General features: G+C 36.1%; 1 protein-coding gene and 1 long non-coding RNA gene across 6 annotated transcripts in view; one reads left to right on the forward strand and one right to left on the reverse strand.

The window, feature by feature from the left end:
- TENM1 (teneurin transmembrane protein 1) overlaps positions 1 to 17019 on the reverse strand; it is a 313366-nt gene that overhangs the window by 242564 nt on the left and 53783 nt on the right. The window lies entirely within an intron of this gene.
- Positions 1 to 17019, forward strand: part of LOC107203858 — an 86732-nt gene that overhangs the window by 38366 nt on the left and 31347 nt on the right. The gene's annotated exons all lie outside the window — the stretch shown is intronic.

A 17019-nucleotide genomic window follows, 5' to 3' on the forward strand; every position in this document is an offset into this window, starting at 1 on the left:
ATCAATATAAAGCTGACCCTGTCAGCAAAATGATAAAGTCTCATAAATGCTTTCAGTTCCTGTAAGTGACCTTTCTTTAAGTGTCTTAATGCTCTCCTCCTCACAAGTAGCACTTTTTGCCCTTTCTATCATAGTTCTGTTATTGAATGTTTTCACAAAATATGTAATAAAAATAAAAAAGGAAAGTATTATGTGTTCATTATATACAAACATAGACATAAATGTGAAATATATATTTAGGCACTGAGTAACAGGCAATTCTGAACCATATTTTAAAAGAGGTATCACATGCATCTCACAGTTAATTTTGTAGAAGAATGAACAACTATTCACAATGAAATACTTTTGCAGAAAGGTCTACAGGATAGGAAAATACCACCCTTGAAATAATGGAACTAACATAGACATATGAAGGATTTTTATGTAGGATTTGTGCAGCCTTCTAAGTGCACATTGTACATGTTATTAGAAACTATTTTAAACTTTAACTTACATCAAGATCCTCTCCCCTCAGCCTCCTACTTCCCTGTTCTGCTCAGATCAGCCTTCCTGCTCAGTAAGGTCAGGGTACCTGGTTATGAGGAAGGCTGAGCTGAGGCTGTTTGCAGTGCCCATCAATAAGTATTTGAGAATGAAAATCACTGTGTGCATTTACACTGCACAGAGGCTCTGCACTCAAGTACTGTGGTGCCCCAGAGATCACGTTACCGTAATAGTGCTTTTTATAAATTCTTAATAAGCTGCTCTGATAGGGTGCCCATTTAATGAACAAATTTCCATAGTGATTACCCACCATCAGCCCCATCAAATCACCAGTGGCATACCCAGTTGGTTTCCAGTAAGTCCAGAATTATTTAGAGAGGTCAGGTTATGGTTGCTAATGAGTTTCATGTAGTGAACAGGGTCCTCAAGAAGCGTACAAGATCAAAAACGTGAAAAAGTGTAACCTTTGTTGGCCTCAGCTAATCATTATGTTTAATACTCAGATATTCCAGGCTACTTAGAATTAAAATGTAATTGCAGTTATAATGCTAAAATATAACCACAGAACTGTGCTCCTTCTCTCCTATACTGCCTTTCTTTCAATGCATACCCTTATCTGAAAGCCACTGCTTGCTTATTGCCTTTTCAGCCCAGTGGTTTCTGAAAACACACTGCTAAGCAGCAATATCAGCTCTGGACTGCTAAAGGCAAAAAGAACAGCACCTTTATTGTGAAGGTCTTTCTGAAATACAAAACTGCAAAATATGAAATGCAAAACAGAGCAAATGCTCTTGATTTAAACCTAGGAGAAATGCAATACCAAGAAAAAAAAGGAAAAACATTCTGACCTTGTACATACTTTCAAAACATTTATCCCTCAAATATTTGTATAGAGATTACAAACAAAGAAAGTACCTTTAAATTCAGTCTTAAAGAACACAGCAAGGAAGGTACCAGCTAAAGGGAGTTGAGCAGCATTAGAGCAGGAAGAAATTATGTTTCTATGTGGTACACGGAATTAGATATTATGGGAGAAATACAGAAAATCTGCCTATGTCTGGAGGATGGAAGCAGATAATACTTTTCAATAGAAGGAAAAACCTCATACTAAAATCAAGAAAGAATGCAATCCCTAGAAGATTCAGAATTTTAAAAATTCCCTGAAGAAACAGAATTGAAAAAAACAACAAACAAAACCTACCAAAATTCACATGAACATTTTCTATGGTTCACAAAGTATTAACAGATCAAAAGATGTATGAAAATAACATAAGGATGTATGGATCAGTAGGTAAAACATGTCCAGTGTTTATCAGGGAATGAGTGAGATTGTAAAATGGTGACACATTGTGTAATTCCTGCAGGTGGACTACATAGCACCTCTTAAGAGGAACAGATAAACAGATATAAGATTACCATCTTAGAATATGTTTTTTCACGTATCTTTCTAAATCAGATATGTAGATGCAAACCAGAATTTTCAGGGCCATGCTATGGGTTTAACACACTCCAGCCTACAGAATGTGCTCTTTTAACTTTTGGATGGATTACACTGGCTCATACATTTACATGTCATTGTGATAGACGCAAGCAGAATAAAGTTCATTTTCACATTTAATGACCATTTAAAATTAGTCAAAGTCTAATTTAATTTTAGTAATTCAAAGTGTTGTCCATTACATCTCAAGTTTCAGAGAAAAATCAGGGCAGAATAAAATTGCAAAGAAAGTCAGGTTGTTGCAGTATTTAGTGGCATATGGCAAGACTGAAAGTGATCTTAAAAACATACGTTATGTCAACTACTCAACTGTGACACAGAACTCTTGTCCAACATGTGCCCTTCATTTTACTTGGAGAACTGCCACTCACTGACTATAAGAATCACACAAGTCCCTAATGTTTTCTTTTGGAAACTCATAGTTTGATGTTACTGAGATTCATGGACAAAAGCTCAAGTTCTACTTCCGTGGGACAAAGTACATTTAGGATTCAGGGTGATACATCCTGGACAGGTTTCAGAGTATCTCTTGAGCACAAAGTCTTTCAGAAGAGCTGTATTTTAGGAAATATAATTCCTAATTATATTGCAGAATAACTCATAGTGTGAACGTTTTTGCATTTTAAAAAATGGAAACATTGTGAACAGTCTCCCACCATCTCAACAATTCAACTAAGAATTCTAAAGAACATGAAAAAGTCTGGGTTTAAGTAAAATTAGCCAAGTGCTTAATATCTACAGATTTAGCCCCCAGCACTGTCACTCTATTGGGAACGGTGAGAAGAACGACACAGGCTCTCTTTTGGAGTCGAACAGGAGAATTTCTCTCGGTTTATTACCTCAGATCTTTTTTATAGACCGATACATGAAATTACAGAAAGGAAAACCTCGTATTGGTTAGTAAACTAACCCATCACCATCACTGGTCAGTGGGGCTCACCACCCCTCAACCTTCTCTTGCAAGAAAACAAGAAACTGACAAACAGTACCTGCAAGGCTGTCTTCTGTCTCTGAGGATTGTTTTAATTCCTCCTTATGGTTTCCCAGGGCACCTTCTCGGGCAAGACGGAGAAAGTTATGTGGCCTGCTATTCCACAGGCACTGCGCTGCCTGCTTCACAGTTAGCATCCATACAGCACATGGTCAAGTGCTTTACCGTCATTTCAACTTAATTACTAACTGCATGGCAGGGACAATTACAGGGAAAGAGATAAAGGAAATCTGGCCTATATGAGAGTGTAGTTTGAGACTACAGGAATAGATATTCCAATACGGATCTCCCAGAATTATTTTCTTCCTCCAAGGAGAATGTGCAGTCAAAGCTGTAAAAGTAAAAGACATTTTACTGTCTTAGTAAAAGACATTTTAAGAAGATAATAGACCTGAAGAAAAGGAATGCTCCCCCTCACATTCAAGAATGCCTGGGACAACTAAGCTTCCTCAGGCTGTACAGGTTTGCCAGTGGAAGCTCAGCTTCTTCTTCACTGTTGTGATTATTGCTCTGTTGACAAGAGCATATTTTTGCATTGTAAAGACCTAAAATTAGAATACTCCACTTAGTTACTGAGTTCTATGAAAATACAGTTGAATGTTGGTGCTCTTCTGAGCTGAGGAGTCAAATACTCTAAAAATATTTATAACTGTACATATATATATATATATATATATACACACACACACATATCTAACTGCTCTAATTTATCTAACAATGCAATACAACAGTGAGGTGTACATGCACTTGTGCATACACAGGTAGGAAAAATGAAATAACATCTAGGAGTAACTTTGGAAGGTACGCTGTTTTAAAATACACCAGAGCTTGGCAAGCAGTATTTGTATATGACAAGAAAATTGAATGTGCTTTAGTTATTTTTTGATAATGCAAATTGGCATAGCCATCAAATTGGGATAATTATTGTCTCTTTTCCAACTGTGTGCTTAATTAAGAAGACCCAGTAATGCTTAATTAGCAAAAAAGTAATTGTTAAAATCAGGTTTAGCTGCAAAGAGATTACAAAAATTGAAAATTACATGTTCCGTGTAGATCTTATTAATTTTTTGAGACACCAATTTAAATTTTGTATCACAATAAGCTTAGAATATGAGAATAATTTACAACACATGGATACTGTGGAACATCTAAACCTCAGTTCAAGCATTAGATTTTCACTGATACAAGGATGCCATGGCAATGGTGTTTAAAAACATTCAGCTGACAATTTTTTCTTCACGTTCACTCTCCCTGTTTTTAATTAGAATAATGGAAGTCTTCTTTAAGCAAATTAGACATTAACCAGACTATCAAATGGACTATCAAATCATATGAACAAGTCTAATTATCGTCACATTTGATGAGACAAAAGATTTTATCAGTTGACATCACAATAAACAAAGTCACAATTTTCCTGGTAGACTTTTATTTTAATATTCCTCTGGGCATTAGGAATTGTTGTGGTAGATCTCACGGGGCCTTAGCAATTTTCATTTCCCTTTGCAAAATAAAAAAATCCACCTACTAAAAATCTCTGAAAAAAAATGCTGACACCAGCTCCCCACCTCCAAGTGAAGTTTCCTAACAGGACACATTACCTTAAATATTTTCAGCATCTCTTTAGCATTGTCCACTTCTCAGATTTGATGTGGCTTGTTCATAATTAGATTCATGACCTTTTTGGTGCAATTTATTTTTTGCTACATTCTAGGATTTCTAGAAGCAGCACTGATTCAGCAACTTGTTTTATTTCCAGCAGAGGCTCACAACATTGGTGCACTCACAGAAAGCATATGATCTGTAGTTTAATGTCTTGCAAGATTCTCAAATAAGTTACCACAGCAGTGCTAAGAACTTTCATGAAACCACCATTATTTACTGCACATAGAAAGTGAACTTTTCAGTCTTTTCCAAAATAGTTTTCTTAACTTCTGCTCTTCTGAGAAGAAACATCAAGTACTATGCAGTTCTGATATCACCCACTAAGTTGAAATTTGAAAAGCTTTTCATGCATTTGAAGTACTTTTTGCAGGAAGACCTGACTACTGCCTGACCACACGACCAACATCTGCCTCACCTTCAGCTGAAGCATCACTCAGGTTGCTATTCGTTTGAGTGACACCATCATGCCTGAGAAGTCATCTTTCTGTTCCTTTTCTTCTTGCTTTGATGTCTGCCAAAGTATTCAGTGTCTTCAAGTGCCATTGTTCTGACAAGCAGACCCTCCCAGTAGACTTGTACTATATCCTGTGACTCCCAGAACTGCTATTATTTGAGCTGGTGTCAGATTGATTTTCTTTCTGTTCATGATAGTGCTGTGATCTTGCAGGGTTGAAATTACTGCTGATTTATGTCTTGATGCAACCCCTTGAGAACTGGCTTGTATCAGCATGTCACCTATGAAAATGTACATTTGAATCCTCTGAGATCTTTTTAGTGGAACCTTTGTTCTCATTTCAATAGAGAATCCTTTGTAATGAATGTTTGCTGGAAATTTCTCCTGGAAGTACCAAGAGTCTTCTGTAGCGCACACTGGAAGTATATTATGTATCCATCCATTTTCACCAGTCTGTAAAGCCTTCTTGGCAGAGATTATTTTAAGTTGTCCATCCAAAACTTCGTTGTTTTTGCAAATTGATTATACCACTTTCTGTAATAGTCTACAAAGAAAATGCATGTAGTGCTGGCACTGAAAAATTTCCCAGCTGTATTCCCAAAGGCTTAGCTACATCTGGGAATGCAGCAGACTACAAACATACAATCATGCAACCACATAAAAACTACAAACTAGTTTGTTTGTGGAAGACTACTGCCTTTTATGCCCAGGCCTTCTTTAATATAGACTTTAGAACAGCTAAGATACTTATTGTTTAAGCATTATTCACATTTTAACATATTCTGCCTATTAGCATCACAGTTTTTGCACTCTCATTACAAGCAGCTTCTTGACTACATCTTGCCTACATCTATTTTCCAAAAAAACCAGGAAAATAGTGTCTTCTGTAGAAATACACTAACAGGGAGGCACTGATTTTACATTTAAACAATTCTAACATGGTAAACTCCAGTTGAAATAATCTTCCTGCTCTTACCATCAATCTCTGAAGTACTAATTTTTATTTTTATTTACTGCTGGTAGAGCTGTTTGCCCATGCCTTTTTTTCAGTCTAAGAGCTTCTGACTGTCCTTTCTCCTAGTTTAGGCTATACTATCCCCAAAAATCCTTTTCAAGAGGGACTCAAGCAGCCTACTTCTTTTTGGAAACTGGTATTCTTCAATAACCAATTCCAGTTCAAAAGTAAATGGGACTTTGCTGCAACTGCTTCTTCCCACTAAGCAAGTAACTAAACAAAGGCATGTAAAAATTAAGCAGTCCTGTTCTTCTGTTTGAATGTTGACAGGAAGATGAACCTTCAGAAAGAAATCAATAGCCTCTGAACCCCAGGGACTGCCAAGGGAGAAACCATGATTACAACCACACTACAGGTACATGAAATAGGAAAAATGAAACAATGCCACACTTCCGTTTTTCAATTAAGTGCTCCAAATTCTCAGCTAATTAAGCTCTTCCATGTCAAATATATTACTATCACTTACACCACCCTACTTGGCAAGAACACAGTCTTCTTAGCACCTGTACAATGACTCCTTTTAGCTCAGCTCCCTTTCTTCAGCTGAGAAATCACAGCAAGGAGAGGGAGAGAGATGAAACTGAAATATGACTCTTGTCTGTTGCTTTTATATATGTGCACACATATCTGTCTATACTAGCTGAATTTAAAAAAAATAGAATCATTATCCTTGTGGATAACAATTTTGCCCCTGCTAATTCTATTTACATTGGGAGCACTGTAGTGTACGTTTAATGTGAAGCTGTGTTTCTCTCAGCAAGGAAAATGTCACTTTCCTTTCCCAAAGCACCAAAAGACTCCTTTTACTGTCACAGAACACAATTATATGTTAGAGCTCTGCTGTCTTTTTCCAGCCAACAAGGCAAGAAAATGACCTTTCTGTAACCTACAGTTGAATTGCATTATGCTTGGTTCAGTGCATATCCTTTTTTATATTCTCCCATATCAAATACATCCATACTGAGCTTACGAAATGGGCATCTACCTTTTACATCTGCCAGTGATTTAATTTCTTCCAAAAACTTGCTTTCAATTGAGAAGGGATGTTAACTCTCATCTCCCCCTCATATTCTAGTTTGCAACATTTGTAAATACCCGAAAACACTCAAAGCCGCAAGGACACTGCCAGCAGAATTTGGTTACTGGCTGCTGCACTGTGCCCCATGACACGATCATGTAAAAGGTCAGGAAGAAGTCTGCCACCCACACTCACTCACTGTGACCCTGTGCAGAATGACAATGCCCTGAAACACTCCCCATATTTCTTCCTCAATCTGTGAAACAACTCGCATTTCTGGTCTGTCTTCATTTATGGGCAGGTTGGTAATGAAAGGAGAGACATTCCCAGCACAGGTATTTCAACTGTGCTTTGGTTTATATGTACAAGATGCTGGGGGAAGCAGAAAAATGCAGCTGTGACATTAACAAAGTAAGCCAGTGCTGATCTGCACAAGAGAACAAGTCAGCAGGGGATGATGCTGAAAGATAAATATCATTTTGAAGAAAATTGTGCCATAGAGCTTCACAGAGTATTTAGTATATTTTTAAAATTAATAAAGTTCAGGGACAAAAGACCATGAAAATCGTAACTTACCTACATAACTCATATCACAAGTAGCCACCTAAATAAGCTCCACTAAGAAAACATTTGGAGTCACTGCTGGTCTGGAGGCAATTCTAAACACACATTTCAGTGCTTTTAGGTGTAGAGGAGTTCCAAGGTTCAGCAATTTGTTATGTGACATGGTTTATGTCAACTGCTATTAAAGATGTCTCATATTAATATAACTGCTCTAAAAAGAAAAGTTAAGTAGCCTAAGGATACCTTCCTAAATGCTACCCTTTTACCAGCACTGTTGTAACTGCAGACATGCACCAGAGACAGGCTGGAAACATACATTAACCTTGTGAAGATCATCATTCTCTTAAAAGCTTATGTCTGATTTTCTGCTATTACATTACATTGAAAATGGAAAGTATCAAACATTCAAAAAAAAACGAAACAGTCATTTCTTGTTCTACAGTTAAGAAATCTGTTTACAGTCAAAGACCAGTTTAAGACCTTCATGAAGTAAGGATAGGATCACCATTAAAAAAGACATGAGAAATGTCTGCACAAACTCCTCTGATGCAGGTGAAATAAAATACAACTTCATGTGCACCTACAGCAGCCTGGGAAATTAAGGAACAAGTGAGCACTGTTCAAGATGAAACAAATAAAAAAGCCCCAGCTAACCAACCAATCACAACAAAAAAACACAACCAAACCAAATGAAAAACAGCCCCCCAACCCCACCCAAATCTCTGTAGCTGAACAGTGTGATCCTGTTCATACAAAGACAAGTCTGCAGATACTCCCAGAGCATAAGTTCTGAGACAATCACATGTTAAGCACCTAGCTCTTGAGTGGCGGTATTTGTCTGTGTTTTTTACGAACACATGTAAATCTTATGGATTCAAAATTACTGCAAGTAGAAGAGTTTTAAACTATGCAAATTTTTTACCTCCTAGAAAAACGAGAAATTTCTTACACACACAGAATTTACTTGTATTTTTATCTCACATCCTTATAAAGTTACAAGGAACTCAAATCTGTAGTCTAAACTATAAACACTACCAGGAAATTTGATACCAAAATCAACTATTCTTCATTTCAGCTCCAACAATTACCAAACATTATTAATAGACCTGCAGCTGTTTTCGTCAGGATTGAAGACCTAATCACAACTAAAAAAAAACAAACTCTTGTTCCTACTCCTACACCTAATTCTTACAATAGTCAACCTTGAATTACATGTGGGGATGTTGCTGCCAGACAACCAAAGTTAGGAATTAAGTGGCTCTGGTTCATGCACTGGGGCTTTTCTGAGATCAGCAGAATCTGGTCACAGGGTGACATCCCATCTGGAGCACTTGATAGGGGAAACAATCATCAGTGACTAGCTGATCTGTATTAGCTGATCGTCTCCCATTTTACAGAATGGGTCACTGAATGAGCATAACAGAACAAGCATAATTTAAAAAAGAAAAACTAAAGAAAACTGAACTTGTTACTAAAAGTTGCTGAATAGTTGGAGGAAGGAAAAAAATATCAGTAGACTAAGAGAAAAGAGATGAGTTTCAATTTTATTTCTGCAGTTAATAGAATATATTAAAAAAAAAAGAAATCTAAAACCAATTAAAAAATTTAAGCTATCAGTACACGAAGTTTTATGTAACAGATATTGTTGCCTAGTAATTCAATTATGCCACTCAATTCCTTTAAATAAATTTAAGGATGAGGACACATATAGAATTGGACCAAAAATTCCAGAGATCGCCAGAATCATTTGCAAGTATTACTACATTCATTACCATGATGGCCAGTGAGCTATCTCTGAGAGAAGAACACAGAAGTATTTCTATTTTGATTTCCCCCAGTTTAATTAGGACTTTTTAAAAGTTGTTTTGCCTTTAATTGCTAACACATTTATTATTCTTCAACACCTTTATTTCAACTGATCTCCAAGGTCAGCTCTATAGCCCAGGTATTTTTTTCTTACTCAAATCCTACATTTGAAAAGCCAGCTCTCAACAACACATCACTTTCTGTGAAATCTTGTTTAACACCTAAAGATGCAGAGATTGAAGCATGGTTTCCCTGTAGCCCTTGTGAAACTCCTTTTGTCAAGTGAAGTACCAGGAGTCCCGTAAAATCTTGTGAAGTACAAAGGTCTTTTGTTCTTTAAAGTCACAATCCTAAGTCTCCTGCTTATAGTATTGAGGAAGTTGGTAGGAGTTGAAAACATTGCAACACCAGTACCTCAGCAAAACTAAAAAATGAACAAATAAAATGAACAAATATATTATTTTAATTTTACTTTAATTTTACTTTAGTGGGGAACAAGAGAAATTTTTATAGATTAAAGAGAAAAAACAAGTTGCAGCTGCACTACCCAGACACCACCCTGTAGGAATGTGAATGCTGTCTTAAGAGTTTTGTAATTTACTTTGGAAAAATTAGCTCATTAAGATTAAAAAACTTAAAAATTACTGAATTAAGGTCATCCTCAATATTATCCTCTTAAATGTTTTAATGTGAATTCTAAGAAAATAGAGTGAAACTGCTGGAGCTGCAATCCTCACCACTACACTGACTTAAAATTAGAAATACTTTACTGATTTTTTTTTTTATTTTCTGGGGTCGGAACACATTTTTCTAAATCTGAATTATTTCTAAAAAATTACATGCATTCCTCTAAGATTCAATTGGAGCAGCACTGACACACAGTAGCATAAATGAGTTTAAACAAAAACTTCATGGATTTAGCAATGTAATCTGGTGATTTCTGCTCTGCAATTCAAATAAGGGGCCCATTACACTGGAAGAAACACTGAAAAAAAAAAAGTCTTATTAGCAACTTGAGGAGGTCCATTTTATAACCACAGATGTTTTGAGGCTAAACTGCTTCAATAACTTGGCTTTAAATCAACTTAAGCTGTATTACAGTTCAGAAGCAATTCAGATAACAAACTGTATTAGGTGATTTTAGAACTAAAAATCCTCCTTTATCCATTCAGTAGAATGAAAGAGACAAGTGAATACTTTAGTGAAAGTGCACAGCACACAAAATGTTAAAAAGTGATTTAAGTATTCATTACTTTTTCTTGATAACATTCAAATATTGGTGCACACTAATCACAAATTAACCAAATGACCAAAACACCACGTAAATTTATCTCCCTGATGAGTTTAAACATAAAAGAAAACATGGGAAATTGAATTCTTATACCATAAATATCTTGGCTGAATTTGGAATGTAATCAACATTATCATATTTACTGAATGTTAAATACTTAAATTAATGAGTACCATGTGTTTATCTACCAAGCTTCAACTTGTTAATCTAGTCTGATATCATTTTCCAAGTCAAATGGTTATGAGAAATGCTCAATGAATGTTTAATAATGATCAAATGACTTTTTACAGCAAAACAAACAACCCAAACTTAACACAGAATACATTTTCAGTGGCACATGAAAATAGGAAACAGATCTGTCAGAGATACTGGTGTTAATAATAAAAAGTAACCCATTAGGATAAATGTGTGCATTCCTTACAATGACAGGGTAAGAAAGCAACATATTTAGTGATCTGTGTGGCTGAATTAAAAAAGATTAGTTTGGATTTTAGCTAATGGATACTAATACTCATATAAAAAGAAATTGCTAAATTGCAATAATAAATATATTTCTGAAAAGTTATGTGAAACATGAAACATTCATGTAGAGAGTGAAGCATTCTGCCCATGAGAAGTATCCTGCTCAGAAAACATAAGATCGACTGAGAAAAAGCCTGAGTAATGATGGCAAAATACGAAGAAATTTCACTGCCAATTCCCACAGACAAAGCAAGCAACATTGGGATATAGGTACTGCACAGCCTGTATCACGTAGTCCTTTTTAACAGGTCCATATTTTTCCAAAAACATAACTGAAGAAATAAACAGTACTCCTGATTGTCAGGTTTTTCAGTTCAGTATCCAGACCTTTATATTCCCAGCCCATGGAAGATTATATCTGATTGAGCCACATTAAGCAGTGAACTCCACGGTTGGTTTAGGTTTTGTAATTCAGAGTTCTTTTAGCAGGATTAGGTTGATCTCAGCAGAGAAGCACAGATTCCTGAGAAGTTAACGTCTGCCAGATTTAAAATAAATAAATAAAGGAGTCCAAGTTAATAATCAAAGACAGCCTAAATCAGATTAAGGTTGTGAACTCTGGACTACCATGGTATTTTCCAGCATCTTGGTGATCTTAATCCACAAATGAATAACTCAATACAAAGCATTTCTATAAAATTTTCCTTGCAACACGCTAAACCTATTTGGTAAAGGAAACAAACATCTCTTCTAAATCCAATACAATATTTAACAAGGATCTTTAAATGCTATCAAAGCTGCATTTAAAAATAAAATTAACACACATAAAAACAATTATTCGATATTACCTATTCTTCAAATTACTTTTTATGAAACATTTTCAAGAAAATATTCAATATATTTTAAGAAAATATGCCTTCTCCTTTACCTATACTGATAGTAATGGGGCTAAATAGTACAAAGTCATTTCAAACCACCATTTCATTAGAAGTGGCTTGGTTCATATCAGGTATCATGTAACTGCCTTATTAGCAAAGGTCATTCTCATAGTCCAATATTATTTGGTACTTGTCAGTTAAGCCTGGATGAACACATACCGTTAACAGATTGAACAAGTTGTGCAGATGTTTCCTATCAACTCCTGACAAATGAGAGATAGGTAAGGACATATTCTTCACAACTACAAGGAGAAATTAGACGTCTGACATAGAATTCAATTTAGCTTGCAGCTAAGAGAGTGCACTTTCCTTACACAATAAGCCTTTAATACACAGCATTTGCCATAAAATTTCAGACCACCTAAATAGTCCAAAACAATGCCTCTGTTTATTTTACAATAAATAAATAAAACAACATATCCCTGAATTTTTAAGTATGAATCTCTTCTAAGATCATGATCCCTGTTTGGCTTTCTACACCTCTGAATAATCTTTGATTTTCCTTTTGTTTTAGTTCCATGTGCAGCTTAACACGCAGTGTCTTCTTTTTTGCCCCCAGCCAAACTGAATGTTTGGAATATGGGATATTGTTCCAAATTTCAGCCCTCACAGTCTGTAACAGAGGGTAATTTCTATTCCTGCTTCATCTGAATCATAGCATTTTTAAGGCTGGAAAAAGCTCTCAGATCATCCAGTCCATCCAGTACCTTAACACTTACACGTTCACCTCTAAACCATGTCCCCAAATACAAGATCTACACTTTGAACACTTCTAAGGATTGTGATTCCATGATTTCCCATGGCAGCCTATTTCAATGACTGACCACCATTTCATTTAAGAATTTTTCCTAATATCCAATTTAAACCTTCACTGGTGCCACTTCAGGCCCATTACTTACTGGTTAGGTGAAAAAACCAAACTCCACATGGCTCCACCCTGCTGTCAGGCAGCTCTCAAGAGCAATAAGGTTCTCTCTAACCTGCTTTTCTCCAGGCTGTGTCCCTGCAGGTCCCTCAGCCACTCCTCATCAGACTGGTGCTCCAGACCCTTCCCCAGTTCCGGTATCCTTCTCTGGACACTGAAGAAAAAAAGAGGAACTCTTCCATACTAGCCCAGAGATTTACCTCAGCACTCTGCAGAACACTCAGCCAAGACATCCCAGGCTAGATTAATTTGCAGCAAAGCAATATGCAGGAAATTAAACTGTGTTTGTCACTGGAAGATAAAACATGATCATCCATTTTACTGCACAAGTCCAGAATATGAGAGTTTATCCAATACTGATAAATACTGAAAAGAACCCTAATTTAGAACAAATGTTGATTGCTTGAAAGAATGACACACAACTGAACATATGTATATGCAACTTCATGGCTACACAAACAATATTTCATTAGTCAATGTTCTTCCCCAACTATAAAGCAGCACTCACATTTATCCATTAGTTTTTAATGGAAATCCTCTGAACATGTATTGGGAAACTTCTAATTCATTTTCTAAGACAAGAACAATCCATTTTTCTTCAGAACAAAACAGATGTCTAAACAAAAAACTGTAAATTAGACAAGTTTTTATTCTCCAATAACACTCATATTTCACCAGTAACAGATTTAATGCCAATGAGCATGTGTTTAATTTCTAAATAAAAGTGTATCACCCCTCCAGTACAATCAATAGGGAGCTCCTTGATTCCGAGTATATTTTTAAAGAACAGTTTAAGCAGTTGTACATGTATAAATATTGCCTTAATTTTTCATTGTTCATTCTATCCCCATGAAAATTAGAGATAAACTTGAAATGTGCAGACCAGATGCACTCACTCCTTCGTACATCAAAGAACTGCCACTGACAACGGGATCATACATCTAAGTCATACAAAAGCATTAGCAGCTTTAGATTCCTTTGATAACATTTATCCTTTGTTGGTTTCTGAACAGCACCCATTACTTTATAACATGATAGTATTATCAAAGCCTGTAAGACCTATTCTGCCACAAATAATACACATTATTCATGCCAGTCTCATCAGAAGGAAGAGACCTTCACTGCGTTTGGAAAAAATATAATAAAGATCTACATGAAGTTTAAATTTCTATCAATAGGTGGCAACACTGTTATGTACAACATATGAAGCACACATGTTTATGTACGTGCACATGCCCAGACAATTTCCATAACCCTCTAGCACATTTTGCCCCTGTTGCTTCATTTTGTTTTAAATGTCCCCTGACACCATTTTCCAACAACATAAAACCAATTTAGTTTGTGTGCTTTTTATAGAACATATGCATGGATTAACAGGATATTTTAGATTCTTTTAATAATTCTCCCTGACAGACTGCAAACTGTGCTAGCTGGATTAGGAGGCTAATATGTACATTTGGTGTATGATCAATATGATACCATGGTTGCTCCTTGGGGACCAGTAGATTTTTCAGGTAGACCGAGGAGTTGCTCTTGCCCCTTGTGAGTGCCACATGGCTGCCAGGGCACTTACAGAATTTTAGGGGTGTTGAACCTTTTGCTTGTTTGTCATCACAAGCTAATTTTATATTGCAATGTGCAGCAGACAAATCCCGATTTTTTGAACATGAAACTTCAAACATGGTCATCTGTTTAGTGTGTCTTGTGTTGAGTCTCACATCCCAAACATGTTGGACATGTACAGGGGAAAAATGTGTTCTGGTTGGTGATTAAAAATTGCTACTTTACAGAAGCTCCTGAGCTACTGTCAGGGCATGAGATTCATTCAAGGGGAGCTGCCACAGAAATCAGAAACAGAATCTGCCCCTCCTGCCCCATCCTGAGTTAGAGCCATGAGCAGGTGTCCCCTGGCAGATCACACTGCATTCACCAGTCAGTGAAGGCAGAGGTCTCTTCAACCTGAGGTATCGTCACACCAGCTCAAAGCACAATGGAATAATTAATTCAATTTGCAAATATGTTTTTAAGCTTCTATCACACTGAAAAAGAATAGCTCTAGAAGGCCTAGTGCTACTAAACTTACATTTCTATGTACACTGTTAGTCTACAGAGAAAATCTAAACCTTCAAAGAGGCAGGATTATACAATGAGATAGCAGCTCAAAACACACAGACAGACTTTTGTTATTTTCTGAAGCACATTCATCTCCATTTTCAGCAGGAGCTTTTTTTTTTAACTAAAGAAAAATCCAGCTGAGTATTCCCAACTGATAGGAAATGAATTTGGGTGTCAATGCAACAGGAAAGCTGTAGGAATTTTTATAAAAGCTCTTTCTGGTGGGGAAAAAGAAAGGTATCAAAAAGGTTATGTTGGACAATATTTCAGGTACCATGGTTACAGCTGCCCAGAGAAAGCTTCCTGTGTTACCTCTCTTTGGATGTTCCATGAATTTTCAGTTTAACAGCAATGTCACATGCTGAGTAGGGATCAAATATCATAAAAGCAATTTACAGATTACTTGTATAACATTCAAAGTGATATAATAATTTAAACTATTCCAAGTACTTGAAGAAGAGCTAAAAGTCAATCAGGACTAATATTTAAAAACTGCACAAACTCTTTTATGTATGTACATAAATACTGTTGTGTCTCAATACACACACACAGACACAGCACAGTTATTCTTATTGGGAGCACCATCTTTGCAGTGCCACCAAACTTCCATGGGAATATCAGTGTTATTCTAAGAGAAGCCAGTAAACAAACTGAATATATATTTTTATTGGTGGCACAATATAACAATCTCCAGGTTAAACAAACTGAACTCAAAATACACATATGTAAATGTGGCAGCAATTGTTAGATTTAAAACAGCAGCCATTATTTATCTTCTCAGTTACACTTGCAGCTGGTGGGAAATATTTGGTTTATTAAAAAAACCAAGCACTTTCAGATTTAAATTTTTCCTCCCTCTCTCTCTGCTTTCTCCTTATTCACTTGTTTTTTAAATGCGGCTATACATGATGCACGTTGTGAGATGGCAGCATTTTAGTAACAGTAAATCAGGCTTCTGTGCTTACTGAAGTTATTTTCATGTTTGCAGATGATGAAAAATGATGTCTCTAGGACTGCAATCCACTCTACTTTGTGAAGGCAAACACATAGCCTTGGTACTGCAGTAAGCTTTGGGAAAATACATTTGTCACAGGGAAACCATGGGATTTCTTGCAGTCAGAAAGGCTGCAAAATTCCTTGTGGAATCCATTCAGATTTATACAGTTTTAGGCTGGCCATTTGTTTATTTACTGCCTCCTGGGCAAAACACTGTGCCAAGAATCAGTATGCAGAATGAGACTTATGTACGTTTTCCTCACATAGACATATTTGTGTTCTACTCATGTATCTCACCCTCACAGTATAGGCAGACCAACATCTATTTACACCTTTCCAGAGAGCTGTTAGTGGTGATTTTTGAAAAATCATGTAAAAACATATAGTAACTACTTACTAAGGTAACCCTAATGGGTTTTTCATTCATGAAAGCCTACTAAATTCACCATATGTTTAGAACTATTTACTCCATCCTCTCTGTTTTATTTCTTGCCTGCAGAGTAAGAATTATTATAATCCAAGATACAAAAGAAAAATAAAAAAAAGATTGCCAGTATCTATGCAGAAATGCTCAAAGAACTACATTTAATTCAGCAGCATCACAGATCAAATAAAAATCCAATAGACAAAATCTTTACAGAAAAAGAGCCACATACATGTGCTGACTGCAATCTAGTCATTAATTTACAGAAGAATTTGAAGTTTAAGTATACTAGAAACCCACACAATGCCTCAAATGCTAGCTGCTTTCTCGCTTTTGTTACCTGAAAATGTACAAAATACTGTACCATTAGACAGCTC

This window comes from Parus major, chromosome 4A, assembly GCF_001522545.3.
Source record: "Parus major isolate Abel chromosome 4A, Parus_major1.1, whole genome shotgun sequence".
Classification (NCBI taxonomy): Eukaryota; Metazoa; Chordata; class Aves; order Passeriformes; family Paridae; genus Parus; species Parus major.